Genomic DNA, 20,592 nt, shown 5'->3' with positions numbered 1-20,592 from the left:
TGCCCACCTCCAGCGTAAATATTAAATGAAATTTGCTAACCGCTGCGAGTAAAATGCATTGTTCTGATTGGCAGAAAAAATAAAGCAAATTAACATCCTCCCTAAACGTGTTTGGGAGAAGAAGTTGAATCATATCAACAATCTTCCCAATTGATTTAGGGGCATAAAGTTCCCTGGGTTATTTGTCGCGAGGTAATTGTCCCAAATCGGCTAAATTGGCAATCTTTATACCCCCACAATTTTACAAGGAAAAGACATAGATTAAATCTTTTTAATTTTTAGGCCAGGACACCAATATTTCGAAAGGTATAAAAAATTCAATCAAACTGGCTAGTTATCCAATAAATTGTTGAGTTCGTCTTTTTTTAGTTGGCTGGGGAAGAGAAATTTCACTGGGTGGTTGTGGGGGGACTGTTCAAGCGGGCCAGGCTAGTTGTCCAATAAATTGTGAACTTTGTCTTTTATTTGGTTGGGGACGGGAAATGTCAATTGGTCCATGCGGGCCAGGATGTTAACTTGGTTCATTTAATATAGTTACTATAATTGATTTTCTGTTAATAAAAATTTTGGTTTTGTGCAAAAGTCATTTAGCTAATAGGAACGTCTAACAATTCTGATTGGTTAAAATATTTGCCTCCAATATGAGAATACACCACAAAAATTAGCAAAAATGCAGATTTGTTTTTTCGAGCGTTGTGAAGTTATTTTTAGTTTTGTTTCAGTGACAGGGCAATTAAAATCAAATCTTATTGCAAAAAAGCATATACTTTTTAATTGATTGTAATAAGTGATTTTGTTATCAAAAATAACTTATAATTGGCGAATTTTGTCTCCCAAATTGTTTACGGTCATTTTATTTTAACTATATAAGCAGCTTGAGTAGATATAAATTCAATGACATTTTCATAAAATTGATTTTTCTATACTTTTTAGCTTGTGCTATTCAAAGTAGTTGTTGAAATAAAATTTGCAGAAATAAGCCGAAAAGTTTTGAGTCAACAAAATTGAAGTAAGTAATGTAATTTGTTGCACAGACTTTTTTAAAAAGATTTCAAAATCAACGTAGTTTTAGATTAACAATTTTTTTCTCTGCCTCTAATTTTTAACAATTTTTTTCCAGATTATTTAATTTCTTTTTAAGTCTAAATATTTAGGTCATGGTTGACTTTTTATTCAACCCAGTTTCCACTTCTTAACAAGTTTTCTATGGAATTTTATTTATGCTATTTTAAAGATTTTAGTGCTCTTATACGCGCAGTTTTGTTTTTCGTCACAACTTTATTCATTTTTTCACTACGCTATTTTTGGCTAAATAACCCGGAACCTCGTCACAGTTTTTCATTGTTTTCACCACACTATTTTCGGCTAAATAACCCGGAACTTTGAAGAGTTAAGGGTTTTTTAAATGCGAATTGGACCAAATCATGACATCTAACGCGTTAAATAGTGTGCCTTCAACGAGAAAAACGTGGGATAACCCGGCTGAAAAATTGTTTCAAAATGGAGTGGGCCAAGTACTTGGTCTTTTGCAAGACTTAGTTGGCGCAAAATTAATCAACTTGTGATGTTAATAGCGTGTGGGAGTAAGTTAGATATTTAAAGTTAAAAGAAAGAAAGCGCGGAAAATTCCTAACTTCATCAATTTTATTCAATTGCAATTTGATTCATTTCGGTTTTAAACGCAGAAGCAAGTCTTGGACATACTAGTATATATTTCAAAAACAGCGTCATTTTTAAATCAAAAGTACTTTAATTGTCAAAAAAAAGCTTTGAAAATTTTGCAGTTTTACAGTAGTGTTGATGTTACGTCAGTCATATGAAGTACGGAATATCTAAACTGGTGTGGTTTTTTGTTCAGTCAGTTTTCAACTTTTTAACTTAATTACTTTGATGATTTTTTAACCAGCATTTTTATACCAACAATTAGCATTTTAAGGAATTTAAATAGCATCTAAAGCATATTGCTGTCCGGAGCTCATACATAAGACAAAATTTATCAATGATTGGTTTTTGTAAAGTTATGGAGTTTGAAAGCTGTCATTTTGGCTTTTTTGTGAAGATTGACACGAGATGTTTTGCATTTTTGTTACTGTGTAAGTTGCAGAGAAAACCTATCCAATTTGACGCGAGGATCCAAATTTTAGGATAACAGACATTAAATGCAGGTTTTCTTTTTTACATAACATGTGAAAGGATAACATGAAGAAAAAAAGGCATTACAGCTCATTCGGTTTTTTCAGGGCTTCACTCTAATATGCGAGCAGCATTGTGTTGTTTTGTAACAGTTATTTAGTTTTATGCGCCATTAGTTCTATGGCAATTGTTCCGACTTTTAAAAAAGTGACGAATGGTTTGGGCAATTGATAATTTTGCCATTTTGAGAAAATTCGAATATAAGCTTGGACATGCTGTTTTTTCGAAGTGATACGTAACTAAGCCAAAATGATCAGTTTGTACTAAAATAACGTGTTGAGGATAATTTTTATGAAAAAAATTAACAGAGCGTTTACAGCGGCAGGGAATATTTGTTATAAGCAATACTGGGAGATCTATAGAAGCAGACATGGAATTGTTGTGTTATGGCTAAGAAAATCATTTGGTCGACCTAAAAAAACTTTTAGAGATGATGAAAGGCATCTCTAAAGCTTTTTTAGGTCGACCAATAGATTTTCTTAGCCAGAACCCAACAAAAGAAAGCCCTGCAGAAGTTTTTTGCGTTTTTACGCTGTAGGAGCTTTTTTTGCTTTTTTTTGCTCTAGCTTCATTTTTGAGAATTTTTTTAAATGGCGTGATTGTGTCGCGTACTGCCCAACCAGAAAAAAATTTGTTGAGAGGCAAAAAGTACGTTTTCTGTAGAAAAAATTGAGGTTCTCTCGCTTCCGTCCATCAGCCAATTCCATCCATACCCTAAGAACGATGTCTACGAACCGTTGATTAATTATAGTTGACACATTCAAAAAAAAATCATGTATTAAGGAATAATAGAGCCGTGGTCATTTGTTTTTAATCAATGTTTTGTACGTCCTACGTCCAAGTTTAGGCTGAAGTAATTGATTTAATTATGTTGATTTTTCACAATTATAATTTGCAAAACTTTTTGAAGTTTTAAAAGGACTTATAATTGACTATATGTGTGATATTTTCCAAATGATTGTAATTCGATCAGAGTTCAATCGGAAAACTTCTTTAAGTCGACTATAGCAAGTTTTTTCATCAAAATAATGACTCTTCAAAAGAATATCCTATAGCTTATGTCTTTTAGTTTTGCTACAATTAACAAAAAAATCTCTTAATTTGAGTAATCTTGTCACCATTTAGTTCGTCTGAATCAGATAAATCTTGGAAATAAAACAAAATGTTGATATTTTGTGGTTGAAAAACTATTAAAGCGTTTCAAGAAAAAAAATATTTCAGGAAAAGGAACAATTGAAAACGATATAAAACTAAATCCATTTTATAATGCTAAAAACAAGTTTTCAAAGTTCTACATGCGTCAACTTTTTCAAAAAAACGTAAGAAAAGCAATTTATATGCATGGTTTGAAACCAAAATGGGCAAAAAAAAATGATAAAATTGACATTAATCAATTAAAATATTTTAACTATACAACAGAAATTTAGAAAATGCGAGCAAAATAATTAATTATAATCAACAGAGGATAATTATGCCTATGTTTCGTATGATTAACAACCATGATTTTTTTGATATGATCTCTAATAGATTTAAATCCTGTAAAAGTTAGAAAATAGGGATCCTTTTAATTGTTTCAATGGAATCATTAAAAGTGTCTTGCAAAAAATCATACTCAATACTAAAACCCAAGTCGAAGTAAAATGTGGGTAACTTTATTCAATAAAAGTTTCCTTGAGTTAATTTTAATTGATTATAATCAATTTTGTCGTAGACTAAGTTCTGTTATTTTTTCAATCTTTTTGAAGAAAGTTTACAAGAAAAACTATGCTCTGTATCTAATTTTTTGTGCTGGAAAACAAAGGCAGAACACTCAACTTCCCCGGAACCTCCTCACGCCCGCGACCAATCACTCCCCTCTGAACCACCCCAAAAGTCCCCCCCCCCCCCCATTTCCCCACACTCATGCCATCCTCGCCACATTTACAAACCTCCTGGAGCTCAGGTTTATTAATATTTTTCCGATTTTCTAAGATTGAAGTTTTATAAAAATCCATTAATTTTTTTAATTCGTCTGAACTTGTTGGTTTTATTTCAGTGAACTTTTCTTGGCGTTTTATTGATTTGCTTACTTCAGCTTTTAACACAGAGGCGTAGCCGAGCTTTGCACCACTTGCAATGCAACATAAATATTAAAAAAATCAAAACAAAATTAGATGTTGAAAAAAACTAGGTGAATTGCATTTCTCCTGTCTCCATAAAAAACCAACTAAGGACCTTCGGCTTAAACTGAAGGTACGAGTTTGATATTGATTGAATTTGCTATATTGATGCGGCACGAAAAGTGTGATTTCAAAAATTGGACTTCGCCTAAAACTTTTGCCTAAAACCTCTACAAAAATAAGTGGGAAGAGTAGAAATTTTGAGATCATCAATTTTCTCAAGGAGTTAATTTTTTTAACAGAAACTTAGAGAATCGCCGCTTCTGCGGAAACAATTATCGCAACCCGTTTTTTCAGTAAATCTTCTCATCTCAAGTTTGATTGTGTAAATAATAAAAAAAACTCGAGAAGATTCCAAAAAAAAACGGTAAAAGTTCGACAAAACATTCAAAGGGCTTCCCAAAATAAATAATGTTTCTCAATAAACAGCAGGTTCTGGGCGCTTAAGCAGAGAACCCACAAAATTGGAAACCACAAGACACACCTAACGGATTCGAAAAATAGTCAAAAATCAAAAATTTGACTATTTCGAGGGCCATAATTTTATATGCAACAAAATCAATTAAAATCAATTAAAAATTTTCATAGTCATTCATGCAGGGTAACTTTTCAAAATGGTTCAATTCATTGGAATAAAAAACTCATTTTTGAGAGGAGTAGTTATCGAGAAAACAATGTTTTGTTTTCTCGATAACAATGTTTTGTTTTCTCCCATCCATCCATCCGCCAATTCCATCCATACCCTAAGAATGATGTCTACGAACCATTGATAAATTATAACTGACACATTCAAAAAATAATCATGTATTAAGGAATAATATAGCCAAGGTCATTTCTTTTTAATCAATATTTTGTACGTTCTACGTCCAAGTTTAGGCTGAAGTAATTGATTTAATTATGTTGATTTTTGACAATTATAATTTGCAAAACTTTTGAAAGTTTTTAATGGACTTATAATTGATTTTATGTGTGATTTTTTCCAAATGATTGTATTATCTTATAATCGAATATATTCGATAAGAGTTTTATCGGAAAACTTCTCTAAGTCGACAAAGTAACTTTTTTCACCAATATACTGACCCTTCAAAAGAAAGTATATCCTATAGTTTATGTCTTTTAATTTTGCTACAATTAACAAAATCTCTTAATGTGAGTAGTCTTGTTTTCTTTTAGTTTGTCTGAATCAAATAAATCTTGGAAATAAAACAAGATGTTGATATTCTGTGGTTGAAAATTTATAAAAGCGTTTCAAAAAAAATATTTCAGGAAAAGGAACAATTGAAAACGATATAAAACTAAATCCATTTTATACTGCTAAAAACAAGTTTTCAAAGTTCTACATGCGCCAATTTTTCAAAAAAAGCAATTTATATGCATGGTTTGAAGCGAAAATGGGCAAAAACTGATAAAATTGACGTTTATCAATTAAATTGTTATCAACTATACAACAGAAATTTAGAAAATGCGATCAAAATAATTAATTATAATCAACAGAGGATCATAATGGCTATGTTTCGAATGATCAACAACCATGATTTTTTTCATATGATCTCTAATAGATTTAAATCCTGTAAAACTTTGAAAATTGGGATCCTTTTAATTGTTTCAATGGAATCATTAAAACGTGTCGTGCAGAAAAACTTACTCAATACTAAAACCCAAACCAAAGTAAAATGTGGGTAATTTTATTCAATAAAAGTTTCCTCGGGTTAATTTTAATTGATTATAATCAATTTTGTCTATGACTAAATTCTGTTATTTTTTCAATCTTTTTGCAGAAAGTTTGCAAGAAAAACTATGCTCTGTATCTAACTTTTTGTGCTGGAAGACAAAGGCAGAGCACTCAACTTCCCCCGAACCTCCTCACCCCCGTGACCAATCACTCCACTATGAACCATCCCATTAGTTCCCCCCCCCATTTCCCCTCACTCACGCCATCCTCGCCACATTTACAAACCTCCTGGAGCTCACGTTTTTTAACATTTTTCCGATTTTCTAAGATTGAAGTTTAATAAAAATCCATTAATTTTTTTGGTTCGTCTGAATTTGATGGTTTTATTTCAGTAGACTTTTTTTGGCGTTTTATTGATTTGCTTATTTCATCTTTTAACACAGAGGCGTAGCCGAGCTTTGCACCACTTGCAATGCAACACAAACAATAAAAAAGTCAAAACAAAATTAGATGTTGAAAAAAACTAGGTGAATTGCACTTCTCCTGTCTCCATAAAAAACCAACTAAGGGCCTTCAGCTAAGACTGAGGGTATGAATTTGATATTGAATGAATTTGCTATATTGATGCGGCAAGAAAAGTTTGATTTCAAAAATTGGTTTTTGTCTAAAACTTTTGCTTAAAACCTCTACTAAAATAAGTGGGAAGAGCAGAAATTTTTAGATAATCAATTTTCTCAAGGAGGTAAATTTTTTTAGCAGAAACTTCAAGAATCACCGGTTCCGCGGAAACAATTATCCCAACCCGTTCTTTCAGTAAAGTTTTTCATCTCAAGTTTGATTGTCTAAATAATAAGAAAACTCGAGAAGATTCCAAAAAAAAACGGTAAAAAATTCGACAAAACATTCAAAAGGCTTCCCAAAATCCAAAATGTTTCTCAGTAAACAGCAGGTTATGGGCGCTTAAGAACCCACAAGATTGGAACCCACAAGACCCAGCTAACGTATTCGAAGAGTAGTCAAAAATAAAAATTTTGACTATTTCGAGGGCCATAACGTTATACGCAAAAAAATATTCATAGCAGGGTAACTTTTCAAAATGGTTCAATTCATTGGAATTAAAAACTCAATTTTGAGAGGAGCAATTATCAAAAAAACAAAAAAATCAAAATCATGGGTCAAACATTAAGCCACACTTTTTTGAAGGCTGTAGACGGAGGATCAAGTAAAAAGACTCTTGAGGAGAACGCATGCACACAGAAGAGTGAGCGGTCATTCAATTGATATCCCTTTTTTGAAAATTAGAAAAGATTCTGAGATAAACTAATTTTTTGCAAAAATGCTGAGGCGTGTGCTAAAACTGTGTTTATCTTTCAACGGCCAAAAATTGGGTCAAGAGGCCAAAATAATTCTGGCGAGGAATTTTATTAGCAAAACAAAAAAACAAAAAGTAAAAATGGAGTCAAGATAAGTAAAATTACGAAGTGTACACGTAAATTAAACACTAAAAACAATATTAAAAGAAAATGCGCTCACAAAAAAAAACAATTCCAAGATGTGACAACTAAGCCGACAACAGATATGCAGACAATTAATTGACCAATAATTTCATTTGAAACAGAATATAACCCATTTGAAAAAAACAGGTCCTGGTCAAATTTGAACCCACGACCATTGCTGTCCCAGGCATTTTCGTTACCTCCAGGCTAAGTTGGCCGGGAAAGCTAAGAAAATTGAATACATCATGAAAAAGGTAGAGATGAGTCCAGGCGTCCAGATGAGTTGTTCACGGGAAAAAAAATTAGTACCCGGTTGCAATATCTTTGCTTATTGTAAGGGTAATTAAGCATCGAATCATTTTAAATGGGCAAGTAATTTGAAAAATTGATTTACTTTTTAGGACACTTCAATGAAATGATGCCATTAATTTTGTTCGGTATTTGAAGAAAATTTCTTCTTCGTAATTTTTAAAATTTTAGCCACTGACGACTGCCCAAGGGACTTTATGAAAGAGAAATTAAAAGTCATTTTCAGGCTCTATCTCTCTCTCTCTCTCTCTCTCTCTCTCCCACCTACCTTCTTTTTAGGTCGACCATATTGATTTTCCGAGCTCTCCCAAAACACTAAAAAGACTCTGAAGCCACCCCCCCCCTAAGTCCGCCCCTGTAGTAGTACCACCGTTGTATTTTGTACGACACTTAATTTTGAAACTATTGAAACGAATAAATTAATTCGTGAGAGTATCGACAAGTTTTGATAGGAACGTAAGCATTGGAAAAAAACTAATGTTATGAGAGAAAAGCGTATGTGCAAGTTACCTAAAACATCTTAAAAAAATGCTTTCATTGAAAAACTTTGAACAAGAAACTGAATTAAATTGTTTTTGTTTCTATATCTTATTTTGTTGACAGTTTTGTTGGGTGAGTCATAGTTTGGAAATTAAAAAAAGTGTAGATATATAAATTTTGCATTACTTGTTATCGCTGCCTAAACTCATTTCAATTGTAACAAATTGATTGAAAAAGTATGACAACACTAGCCAAAAACAAATTTCATTCAAAGTTTCCCAGAACTTTCCACCCTAGATGAACACCAGCTTAACGCTCCTCAAATTGATTTTTTTTGTAACCACCTGTAAAAAGAACTCTAGTATGGATCATTAAACACCATAGGACACTGTTGTGGAACTTGATTTTGTTTGAACAGAAAAAAAGTACAAACAAGTTCGGAACAGCTTGTGATATTGAGCACAATACCTATAAGTCTTGTTGAAAACTGATTAGATTTCAAATGGTAATTTAACACGAAGTTTTGCTGTTGTTTTACTAAGCACAAACTAAGTGAGGTTTGACTGGGTTCCGTAACTACGTACGGAATAGTGAACTCAGTGCGGTTACGTTTGCGATCAAAACAGTATGACCTTGAAACAATAGTAACAATATATATGCAACACAAACATTAAAAAAGTCAAAACAAAATTAGATGATGAAAAAAACTAGGTGAATTGCACTTCTCCTGTCTCCATAAAAAACAAACTAAGGGCCTTCAGCTAAAACTAAAGGTACGAATTTGATATTGAATGAGTTTGCTATTTTGATGCGGCACGAAAAGTTTGATTTCGAAAATTGGACTTCGCCTAAGACTTTTGCCTAAAACCTCTACTAAAACAAGTGGGAAGAGTAGAAATTTTGAGATAATCAATTTTCTCATGGAGGTAAAGTTTTTTAACAGAAACTTAAAGAATCGACGCTTCTGCGGAAACAATTATCGCAATCCGTTTTTTCAGTAAAAATTTTTACTCAAGTTTGATTGTGTAAATAATAAGAAAACTCGAAAAGATTCCAAAAAAACGGTAAAATGTTCGACCAAAACATTCAAAAGGCTTCCCAAAATCCATAATGTTTCTCAGTAAACAGCAGGTTATGGGCGCTTAAGCAGAGAACCCACAAGATTGGAACCCACAAGACCCCACCTAACGGATTCGAAAAGTAGTCAAAAATCAAAAATTTGACTGTTTCGAGGGCCATAACTTTATATGCAACAAAAAATATTCATAGCCATTTATGCAGGGTAACTTTTCAAAATGGTTCAATTCATTGGAATTAAAAACTCATTTTTGAGAGGAGTAGTTATCGAGAAAACAAAAAAATCAAAATGATGTGTCAAACATTAGGCCACACTTTTTTGAAGGCTGTAGACGGAGTATCAAGTAAAAAGACTCTTGAGGAGATCGCATGCTCACAGAAGAGCGATTGGTCTGTCAATTGATATCCCCTTTTTTGAATTAGGAAAGTTTCTGAGATAAACTAATTTTTTGCAAAAATGCTGAGGCGTGTGCTAAAACTGTGTTTATCTTCCAAGGTCCAAAAATTGAGTCAATAGGCCGAAATAATTCTGGCGAGGAATTTTATTAGCAAAACAAAAAAACAAAAAAGTAAATATGAAGTCAAGATAAGTAAAATACGAAGTGTACACGTAAATCAAACATTAAAAACAATATTAAAAGAAAATGCGGTCACAAAAAAAAACATTTCCAAGATGTGACAACTAAGCCGACAACAGATATGCAGATAATTAATTGACCAACAATTTTATTTGAAACAGAATATAACCCATTTGAAAAAAACAGGTCCTGGTCAAATTTGAACCCACGACCACCGCTGTCCCAGGCATATTCGTTACCTCCAGGCTAAGTTGGCCGGGAACGCTAAGAAAATTGAAAAATTGAATACATCATAAAAAAAGTAGAGATGAGTCCAGGCGTCCAGTTGAGTCCTGTGGACAAAGTTGTTCACGGGAAAAAATTAGTACCCGGTTGCAATATCCTTGCTTATTGTTAAGGTAGCATCGAATCATTTTAAATTGGCAACTATTTCGAAAAATTGAGTTACTTTTTAGGACACTTCATTGAATTGATGCCATTAATTTTGATCGGTATTTGAAATTTTTTTTCTTTTTTGTAATTTTTAGCCACTGAAGACTGCTCAAGGGACATTGTGAAAGAGAAATTAAAAGTCATTTTCAGGCTCTCTCTCTCTCTCTCCCACCTACCATAAGCATCAATTTTTTTGTGTAATAAAGCTTTTTACTAGGTTAAGTTTGATCAAATTTATTTTATTTTGACTAAACAGTCCGAATATCAATTTTTGGGAAGAACAGCTTGTTTTTGATTCTAGGGAAATTCAAAGAAATTTCCATTTTGACACTTCATCTTTTGTCAAAATGGAACTATCAATCCTTCAGTCGACCACCTGCCGACCCAAAGGCTCCCACCTTTCACTAATATGAGATACCATTTTTTGGCTGATGGACTCTAAATTTTTTCAACGGGCGCCAATATATACTAATTTTTGAGAGGAGCGCGCGCGCCTAAAAAAACTCATTTTTTCTGGTCAAAACTTTTTAAAAAATGTCTAAAATTTAGTCACCCTAAAAAGGTCGATAAATTTTTCGAACATTTTTTGAAAATCTGCCCCCAACGCCCTCGTGAAAAACCTAGATCCGCCCCTGCTTTGGAATACAGCTCGAAATCAGTTAGCCATTTCAGCGGTTTCATAAATTTATGAATTTCTTTATAAAAGTTAATTGTGTTTGGCTAAAATTTCACGAATTTTCAACTCGTTCGTTGAACTAAACAGAGAAAAAGTTATTCGTAGTTTTTTTTTTACCAGGAATTTGTTGATTGTTTTCTCATTTCGTTTAAAAGAATTTTGATAGCCTTTTGGTTTTGCTTACATTTGTTTTACTTTTCTGGTCAGAGTCTCAGTCCATCAGTAAAAATGGACGCATCAAATCAGTTCAACAATATCTCGATCATCGATGTCTATGAAAACTCAGCAGGATTCAACCAAGAGGCCCGAGCAGGACGGGTTGTTTCATTGAGGGCGGCCCCTCCATTTTGGGCAGTTGTTGCGAATGGAGGAACTTCAAGTGTCTCTTTCCTGTCACAGGCACTTGTGATTTTGATAGCAAAAGGACTAGAAGGCGACTACTCTGCCAAGACTTTGATGTGGGTGCAAGCCACCTTCGAAAGTTTGAAGCGAGTACATAATGTGCTCATGGCGACTCAACGTTACATACGTGAGTACGATGACACATTCGCGCCCCAAACTTTTGCTAATTTAACAACTTCAAAAATCAGAGAGTTCACGTGATAGTTATAAAGTGATTGCAGTATGTCCATTTTTATCAAATTATTCGGCAAATTATTTCGGTTTCAGACGCCTTTGAGCGCAAAAAACAATGTTTTAGCCAGGGGCGGGTCTAGGATTTTCGCGAAGGGGGCGGGGGGGGGGGGGGGCGACCATATTGATTTTCCTAGCTCTCCCAAAACACTAAAAAGGTTCTGCTCCCCCCCCCCCCCCGTAAATCCGCCCCTGTAGTAGTACCACCGTTGTATTTTGTACGACACTTAATTTTGAAACTATTGAAATGAATAAATTGTTTCGTTAGAGTTTCGACAAATTTTGATGAGAACGTAAGCATTGGAAAAAAACCAATGTTATGAGTGAAAAGCTTATGTGCAAGTTGCCCAAAACATCTAAGAAAAGCCTTCCATTGAAAAACTTTGAACAAAAAAATGTATTAAATTGTTTTTGTTTCTATATACTTTTTGACATTTTTGTTGTGAGTCATAATTTGGAAATTAAAAAAGTGTAGACATAGTTTTTGCATTACTTGTTATCGCTGCCTAAACTCATTTCAATTGTTCAATTGTAACAAGTTGATTGAAAAAGTATGACAACACTAGCCAAAAATAAATTTCATTCAATGTTTCCCAGAACTTTTCACCCTAGATGAACACCAGCTTCACGTTCCTCAAATTGATTTTTTTTCTGTAACCTGTAAAAAGAACTCTAGTATGGCTCATTAAACAACAAGAGACACTGCTGGAACACCTTGTGATATTGAGCAGAATACAGCCATATGGAATCTACACCATAGAACTCAGCACAGAAAGTAGATATCACAGCAAACATGTTATTCAAACAGTAAAGGTCGACATAGAATTTTCAAAAGTATTCACAGAATACATTAAAAATATACAACACCAAAATTCCCAAAGAGCAAACCCAATATTCACCAACGATGTTTTTTCACTAATATATTGTTATGTATCTATACTAGAAAATATAGGAACTGAAAGCACATCACCGGTTCAAACATCAAGACACACAAAAGTCAGAAATGAAATTGCCGCATTCTCAGCATTTTTAAAAACAATTCGTAAAAATTTTTCAAACACTAAAATTTCACCAAATGTCAAACATGATTTACAAAAAATCTTAGCATGGTTCATAATTGATTATTTTGCACATAAAATTGATTTAATTGCACAAGCAAGAAAAAATTTCAGACCTCAAAGTACCAATGACGACACTGTCATTGCAGAACAATCAGACTATATTTGGGACCCTAAATGGTGTCATCCATTATTTCGGAACACACCAATAGACATCTCAAGTCGAGAAATCAGTATAATCTCTATTCACAAAGACTATGTAAAGATAATTCCCCTTACAATAGATGCAACACCTTTAAACTATAATTCATTTTTACCTGATAGAAGACAAAATAATAGTTTAAATTCAACCCTTGTACAACAAGAGAACCTGAATGGAAATAGAAATCTTACACAACAAGATATTCAAACACCATTACATTTTATAAATGAAGAAATAGTTGAAACAATTGTAACAACTACACAGCAAAGTATTTCACCAATACATCCAAATTTTACAGCGCCAAAACCAAAGACCTCTTTATTACCTCAAGTAACATTGCAATCTACGGTTAAACCCTCGGTTGCTCCCAAATATTCACATATGGATTACCAAACATTTAAACCAATGACGAAACCACCACAAAAACAAAGAAAATTCACCAGAAGTAATTTTGCAGAACAAAATTATAACTGTATTGCAAAACAAAATTATAACACAATTGTAAATAGATCACAAACATCTAAACCTCCTCGTACAAACCCGCATAATCGTTCATCTTCACAACGACCAAATTTCCAACAACAAACATCAAAATTTGTAAATTTTAATGATTACAAACGAAATTCAACAGACCCCAGTGAAAACTATCCATTTTTTCAACAGAAAAAAATAGTAAACAGCCATACCAAAATAAAAAAACCATCTTACTATACAACTAAACATCATTCATCAGATGCTGACGATTTTCATGACCAAAACCATCAACAAAATTTTCAAAACCAAAGACTCCACTCTTATCACGTAAATCAACCAGATATTTTTGAACCATACACACGAGAACAACATATGCGACAACCTAGATCAAATCACGAACCTAAAAATAATAATTTTTACTCACAGAACCCAGCAAATACTGATTATTATCAACCAACGCAAATACAAAATGAAATACCACTAACATATTATTTGCAACAACCAGAAAAAACAAAAAATCAACTGACAATCATTTCACAAATGCCAAATGCCAAAGAATCACTACAAATGACTATGAGTCCATACCTCATGGGTGGATCATCAATAACATCAAATAAAACACTAATGGTATTCACAGGCACAGACCCTGAATATTCTCTAGAAGACTATCTAAACGCAGTCACAATAAATTTAGTTTTAAATATCGTACCTGAACCAATCAATACACCACTCCATCAAAATTGGATACATAGACGCACAGCGTTAATACAAACAACATTTGATGGCGCAGCTCAGAAATGGTTTTCAGTTTTACCAATAGACATAAAAACAGATTGGAAAAGATTTACACAAGAATTTTCAAAAAAATTTGATTCTGAAAGATATAAACAACACCAAAGAGTTTTATGCAATGAAATTTGCAGACTACCAAACGAAACAATTAAACAATTGGCAGTTAAAATCGAAACACTAGTTCAAAAAGTATATTCACTGAACACTCATTATTATAAAAACACGAAAATGACAGAAATTTTAATGATGACTCTAACACCCCAATTAAGAAAAATAGCTATTAAAAGAGAATTTTACATCCCTCATCAAACTGAGAACCAGATTTAGATTTCGGAAATCTAGTTAAAAAATTAGAACAAGCAGAAATCACAAAGAAACTCGAAGAAACAAAAAATCATATAAACAACATACACGATTCAGATGTAGACCTAACTGAAAAAGTCACTGAAATTTTGAACATATATGAGAAAAACCCCAATTTCAAAGGTAAACCATCTTTCAAGAAAGGGTGTAATTATTGCCGAAGATACGGACACAGCATTGCTGAATGTAGACAAAAACAACAAGATAACCAGAATAAACCGCAAAAGTACAAATAACCAAATAAATCATTCTATCAATTCAGGAAAAAGGATCAAAACTTACCAAACAAAAAAATACATGGTAATAACAGCTCTGGTAAACCACTCCCAGATAATTCAAATTACTAGTTATAGAGGTAGATCACCAGAACAACGAAATTCACGAAATTTCTCACAAAATAGATATAGTCGATCAAATAGCCAAGATAACCAGTATAGAAACAACTATTCACGATCAAATTCAAACAGAACAGCATTTTTTGATACCAGTTCCTATCCAAATTCTAGGAACAGACACTATTCAAATGATAGATCACGTAATTCATCATACAATAGAAATAGAAAATACTCAAATAACAGAAATAGAAGTTATTCAAACAACATAAATCAACGTTACCAAAACAATAGATCAAGAAACATTTCCTACAACAGATCTAATTATCAAAGAAACAATAACAATTACTATAATAGGTCACGAAACAACTCACAAAATAGGAATCCCAATTAATACAATCGAATAAATTATTTTCAATCCCCTTATCGAAACAACAATCGTTACCCTGATTCGCAACCCAAATATAGAAGTAACACACCGAAACATCAGCGACAAATTAATCAGGTACAAGCAACTGAAGAAACAACTTCAAATCCCCCTGATAATGACAACACAGAGAGTACCGAACTACAATTAAACCACATTAATTGTGAATCAACAGACAGCGAAAGTGATACAAATAACACTATCTCAGTTAATATGATCACACTCGAAAACTACTACAAACCCATTGTATACGAACAACCCTTTAGTTCACACATTTACGAAAATCAATCGGAACTTCTTCAAGACTACTATACTAGACCCATAAGAAACGATGTATCAGTTGAACAAAATGTAAATGAAATAAATACAGTAGTCAATAACGAAAAACAATGCTCAATTACAAATCACATTTACCAAAATATACAAAAAGAACAGCCAAGAGAAAAAATTTGGACAATCCCATTTCTCTTAGAAAGCCCAAAAAGTAAAGAAGTTCAACCACTCGATCTTGAAATAGATTTTTTAATTGATTGAGGAGCAGAATCAAATTTTATTAACATCCTTACCTGGAATGAAATCAAATCGTTACGTCCAATCCTAACACCTATAAAGACAGCCAGTAAATTAGCAACAGCACAAGGATCAACAATAGTAAACTATGGAAACATCCAACTTTACCTTGTTCCCACTAGAACAATGGAACAAAATAAAATACTAAATAAACCATTTAAACAAACATTTCACATTACAGACATAAAAAACAATATCATTGTCATACCATTTATAACTAAGTATATTCCCACAATAAACATTTTAAATGGCAAACTTCATATAAAAGATAAATACACAAGAACAAAAAACACATCCTTAACATTCTTTCAAAGATTAAACAATCAACCACCATTTTTCTCCAAATTTTATCCTATTTACAGTCAGGAACGAAAACACCTGAAACCACTATCAGGAAATGTATATAACTTTTCAATCAAACAAGTCCACCAGTACGATAAAGACCAAAACAAACAACATTTCTTTATGTCAGATCTTGAATTTAAACCCATCCATAAATTTTTCGGAATCACAATTTCATCCAGAAAATATATGAAACATTCAAACTCAGATATTATTTCATTACACGTATATAACAATTCACCATTTCAGATAACACTACCCTTAGGACTCTTAGGATACTGCGAAACAAATGCTACAACTTCACCCTTAAACGAAGTAGCATATCCAGTCAATAATATATTACAATTACTAGATATATGTCAATCCACAATTCTTGATGAAGAATTATCAATAAACAACATAAAAAGCAACGAAAAAAGAAACACTGACTACTTCACAAAAAACACCATATTTTAAACCAACGTTTAAATCATCACATTATACGGAAGAACAACAAAAGTTTCTAACAATGTTTAATTTTCAACATTCTCAACTAACACAAAAAGGATTCGATAAATTAGCCGACCTATTATTAAAACTTCCAACAGTTTATGCAACATTAAAATTCGATGTTGGAAAAATTAGTTCACCACTACATCTACTTTTAAAACCTGAGGCAGCTTTCAAAAAGCAAAGAGCAAGTAAAGTACCGACACACTTACAAGATAAAGTAAACAGACTACTTGACATTTTAGAACAATATGAAATTATATCACCAGTAAACAAAGAAGAACAACTAAAAGGTAATACATTTATCAACCCAGTTATCATCTTAGCTAAAGGAGAATCACTAAAAATTGTTCTAGATGCTAGATACCTCAATTCACTAATTGACGAATATAAATGTAATTGGCCCATTGAACCTATCCAAGTAATTCTAACAAAAATAAATGGTAAATATTTCACAACCGCAGATATGAATAGTGCATAAAATCAAATGCCACTAGATGACAGTCACGACGATTAACACAATTCTTTTGGAAATCAACAATACGAATTCAATAGATTATTCTATGGAATTTCCATAGGACCAGCAGCTGTTTCAGCTTTTATGAGTAAAATTTTTAGACCACTTATACTCAAAAAACATGCAATCACATACTTAGATGAAATTTTCATGCAGTCACAAACGAAAGACGAATTGTTTATAATTTTAGAACAATATCATCAAATACTCAAAAATGAAAACAGGAAAGCAGCCCCAGACAAATCAGATTTTTTCCTAACACGCGTAAAATTTCTTGGCCGCATTATCGAAAGAAATACTATAACTACATTGAAATCACAAATAAACGAAATTCAGAAATTTCAACCACCCACAAATAAAAAGAAAATCCAAGAATTCCTTGGAATGTTAAATTTAGTAAATAAATATGTATACAAAATGCAATTATACTTAAGACCTTTCTATAACACCCTTAGACAACAAAATAACTTCGAATGGACTACCGAACATCAAACAAGATTCGAAGAAATTAAAAAAATATTAATAGAACAATTATCAAATACAATCCCAGATCCAAATCAACCATTTTACGCAATGTGCGATGCTGCAAATTTTGGCATCGGTGCAGCATTGCTACAATCACACAGTGGAACAAACAAAATCAATCTTATATCAGCAAATTCTCGCTTATTTACACAAGCAGAGCACTTGCCGAATATGAATTTTGGCATCGGCGCAGCATTGCTACAATCACACAGTGGAACAAACAAAACGAATCTTATATCAGCAAGTTCTCGCTTATTTACACAAGCAGAGCGCTTACCGAACTTAATATACAAACTTACCGAATATGAATTTCTAACAGTTCTATTTACAGATCATAAACCTATAATATTTCTTTTTACACAGAAATCAAACCCAAACCATAGAGTTTACATATTTCAATTAATTTTAATGAAATTCCCAAATTTACATATAGTTTGGACAGCAGGAAAAAATCTTGCACTACCAGATACATTAAGTAGAAATACACCACCTGAACTACTTACACAAAAAACTACAGTTGAAATACCACAACATATTAAATTCTACATTGCAAAAAGCATGAAACATCACCAAGATTAAAATGCAAATACGCAGTAGAAATTGATACAGATCAGTCACAAATAAATAACTTACAACATTTCTCACTCTATTTAGATTGCCAAAACAACCACTATGAAGTAGATCTATGAGAAACATCCACATTCAAACCAATTCCTTCTTCACATTGGATAAAAAAAAATACTCTACAAAAAACAATGAAACAGCAACCACACAAAAAAGACACCTTTCCATTGATAGAAAAAGAAAATTTAACTGACAAAATAAATTTATCAGGACCACCAATAAATAATTCAAAATACACGATAAATCAAGATTTTGATCTTCATGACCCACTCGACACAATTCCTTTATCAAAAAGAGAAGTTGAAAATATTTTTCTACCACCAACAGAAAAAATTACACTACACTTATTACAGAAATATCAAAACTTTGATCCCGTAATTCGACAACTCAAATCATGGCACAAGTATTAAAAAAAAGCAACAAAAGCTGATACCACAATATTAGGAAATAAAACAATCCTCCGATACTTTAGAAAATACAATGATACAACTATTAATGAAACCACAGACCTTTTAGAATATCAAACACCCGATTTTAAAGTACCCTGTCTCCCCCTAAGCATGATGCTGATAGCATTTGACATATCCCATACACAATATACAAAAAGACACTCAGGATCAGAAAAGACATAATCAAATTTTACCCAAATTTTTTACTTCCCAAATGCACCGATTTGGATTAAAGTATTATGCAACAAATGCATAATATTTCAATTAAATAAACCTTATCCAAATCAAAAACAAATAGCAACAAAATAAGATTTCAAAGGACAAAGTCTATGTTTCAATCATAGAATTTCATTCGAAACAAAAGGACCAATTTCACCATCCTCCGAAGGAAATTCTTTTATTATGGTAATTGTTGATGCATTTACACACTACGTAGCACTCAACCCAGTACCACATTGTAATGCTTACTACGCATACACAAAATTTTACGAACATTGATAGCTAAATTCGGACTACCAGAAATACTAGTCACAGATAATGGAACAGAATTCATTAACAACGAAATCATCACATTATGACATCTGTATAGTATTAAACATAAGCCACGTACATCTCATGCACCTTGGACAAATGGATTACTCGAAGGTATGAACAAATCACTACAAGAATATCTTAGATGCATCATTAATGGAAATGATACAAGATACACTGAATGGTTAACAGAAGTAAAACTACTCCCATAATCCTATAATTCACAAATCACAACAACTTCAGGAATGTCACCATACGAAAGGATTTTTAATCAAAAGCCACAAAAACCAATCATGTTTACAGCAAACGCTCATAAAAATGCACAAGGTTATTGTCAACCAAACAAAGATTCAATTTGTTATAACCTACCCTTACACACACATGATGAAGACCACTTTCATCATCCACAAGTTTTGAAATTAGCTTCCGGTACACTACCAAATGTAAAATGAGATAAAAAACACAATGAAATCTACCAAAAAGTAACAAAGAAATTGTTACAAAGGCAAAATATAAATAACCAAATTAATTCACGCTTCATGCCAGCAACAGACTTAAAAAATGAAACATTTGTTTTAATGCCTAATTTTAATACACAAAAAGGAATCTCCAAAAAATTACAACGAAAAGGACCCTACCAAATAATTGATAAACCAACTGAAGTAACATACAAACTTACTGAAGTAACATACAAACTTACTGATTTAGATAAAAAAGAAATCGCTCAACATCGTAACAACTTATTACCTTATTACCCAAAAGAAAACGCACTCCGCGATTTAACTCAAATATATTCTTTCACGGGTTTACACATCGTTTAAAACAACCCACAAATAGAAGAAAATCAAAACGTTAATACCACAAAAATTACAAAAACAATTCAACAGAAAAGTATAGACTCTCAAAGATCAAACACACCAGAACCAAAAATACCTCAAAAAGAAAAAAAAACAGAAAATTAACAGAAAATATTTTACCACAGGATCAACAACAAAAATCCGAACATAGAGAATCATCACGTCTTAGAAGTCAACCACGAAAAAACTATAAAACATTCATCCCACAATCTAAAATATTTAAAAAATTTGAATTTCAGAAACATTCTTTTTAATCACTTTAAACCTTCATATTTCTGTAAAAACATGCTGAAAATAACCTCGATCAATTCTAGTTCAAATTCAGCCAATAGAAA

The 20,592-nt window shown here is 32.4% G+C and overlaps 1 long non-coding RNA gene across 1 annotated transcript in view; it reads left to right on the top strand.

Annotated features, from left to right (window-relative positions):
• The first annotated feature begins 884 nt into the window (after window positions 1–884).
• Window positions 885–20,592, top strand: part of LOC134847569 (uncharacterized) — a 29,618-nt gene continuing 9,910 nt past the window's right edge. Inside the window, exons 1-2 of the long non-coding RNA XR_010162859.1 lie at window positions 885–1,009; window positions 11,280–11,601. This is a non-coding gene — a long non-coding RNA (uncharacterized LOC134847569). The remainder of the gene's footprint in view (window positions 1,010–11,279; window positions 11,602–20,592) is intronic.

The sequence above is a fragment of the Symsagittifera roscoffensis genome, chromosome 6, assembly GCF_963678635.1.
Source record: "Symsagittifera roscoffensis chromosome 6, txSymRosc1.1, whole genome shotgun sequence".
NCBI classification, from domain to species: domain Eukaryota; kingdom Metazoa; phylum Xenacoelomorpha; order Acoela; family Convolutidae; genus Symsagittifera; species Symsagittifera roscoffensis.
This window is presented reverse-complemented; position numbering and strand designations above follow the sequence as displayed.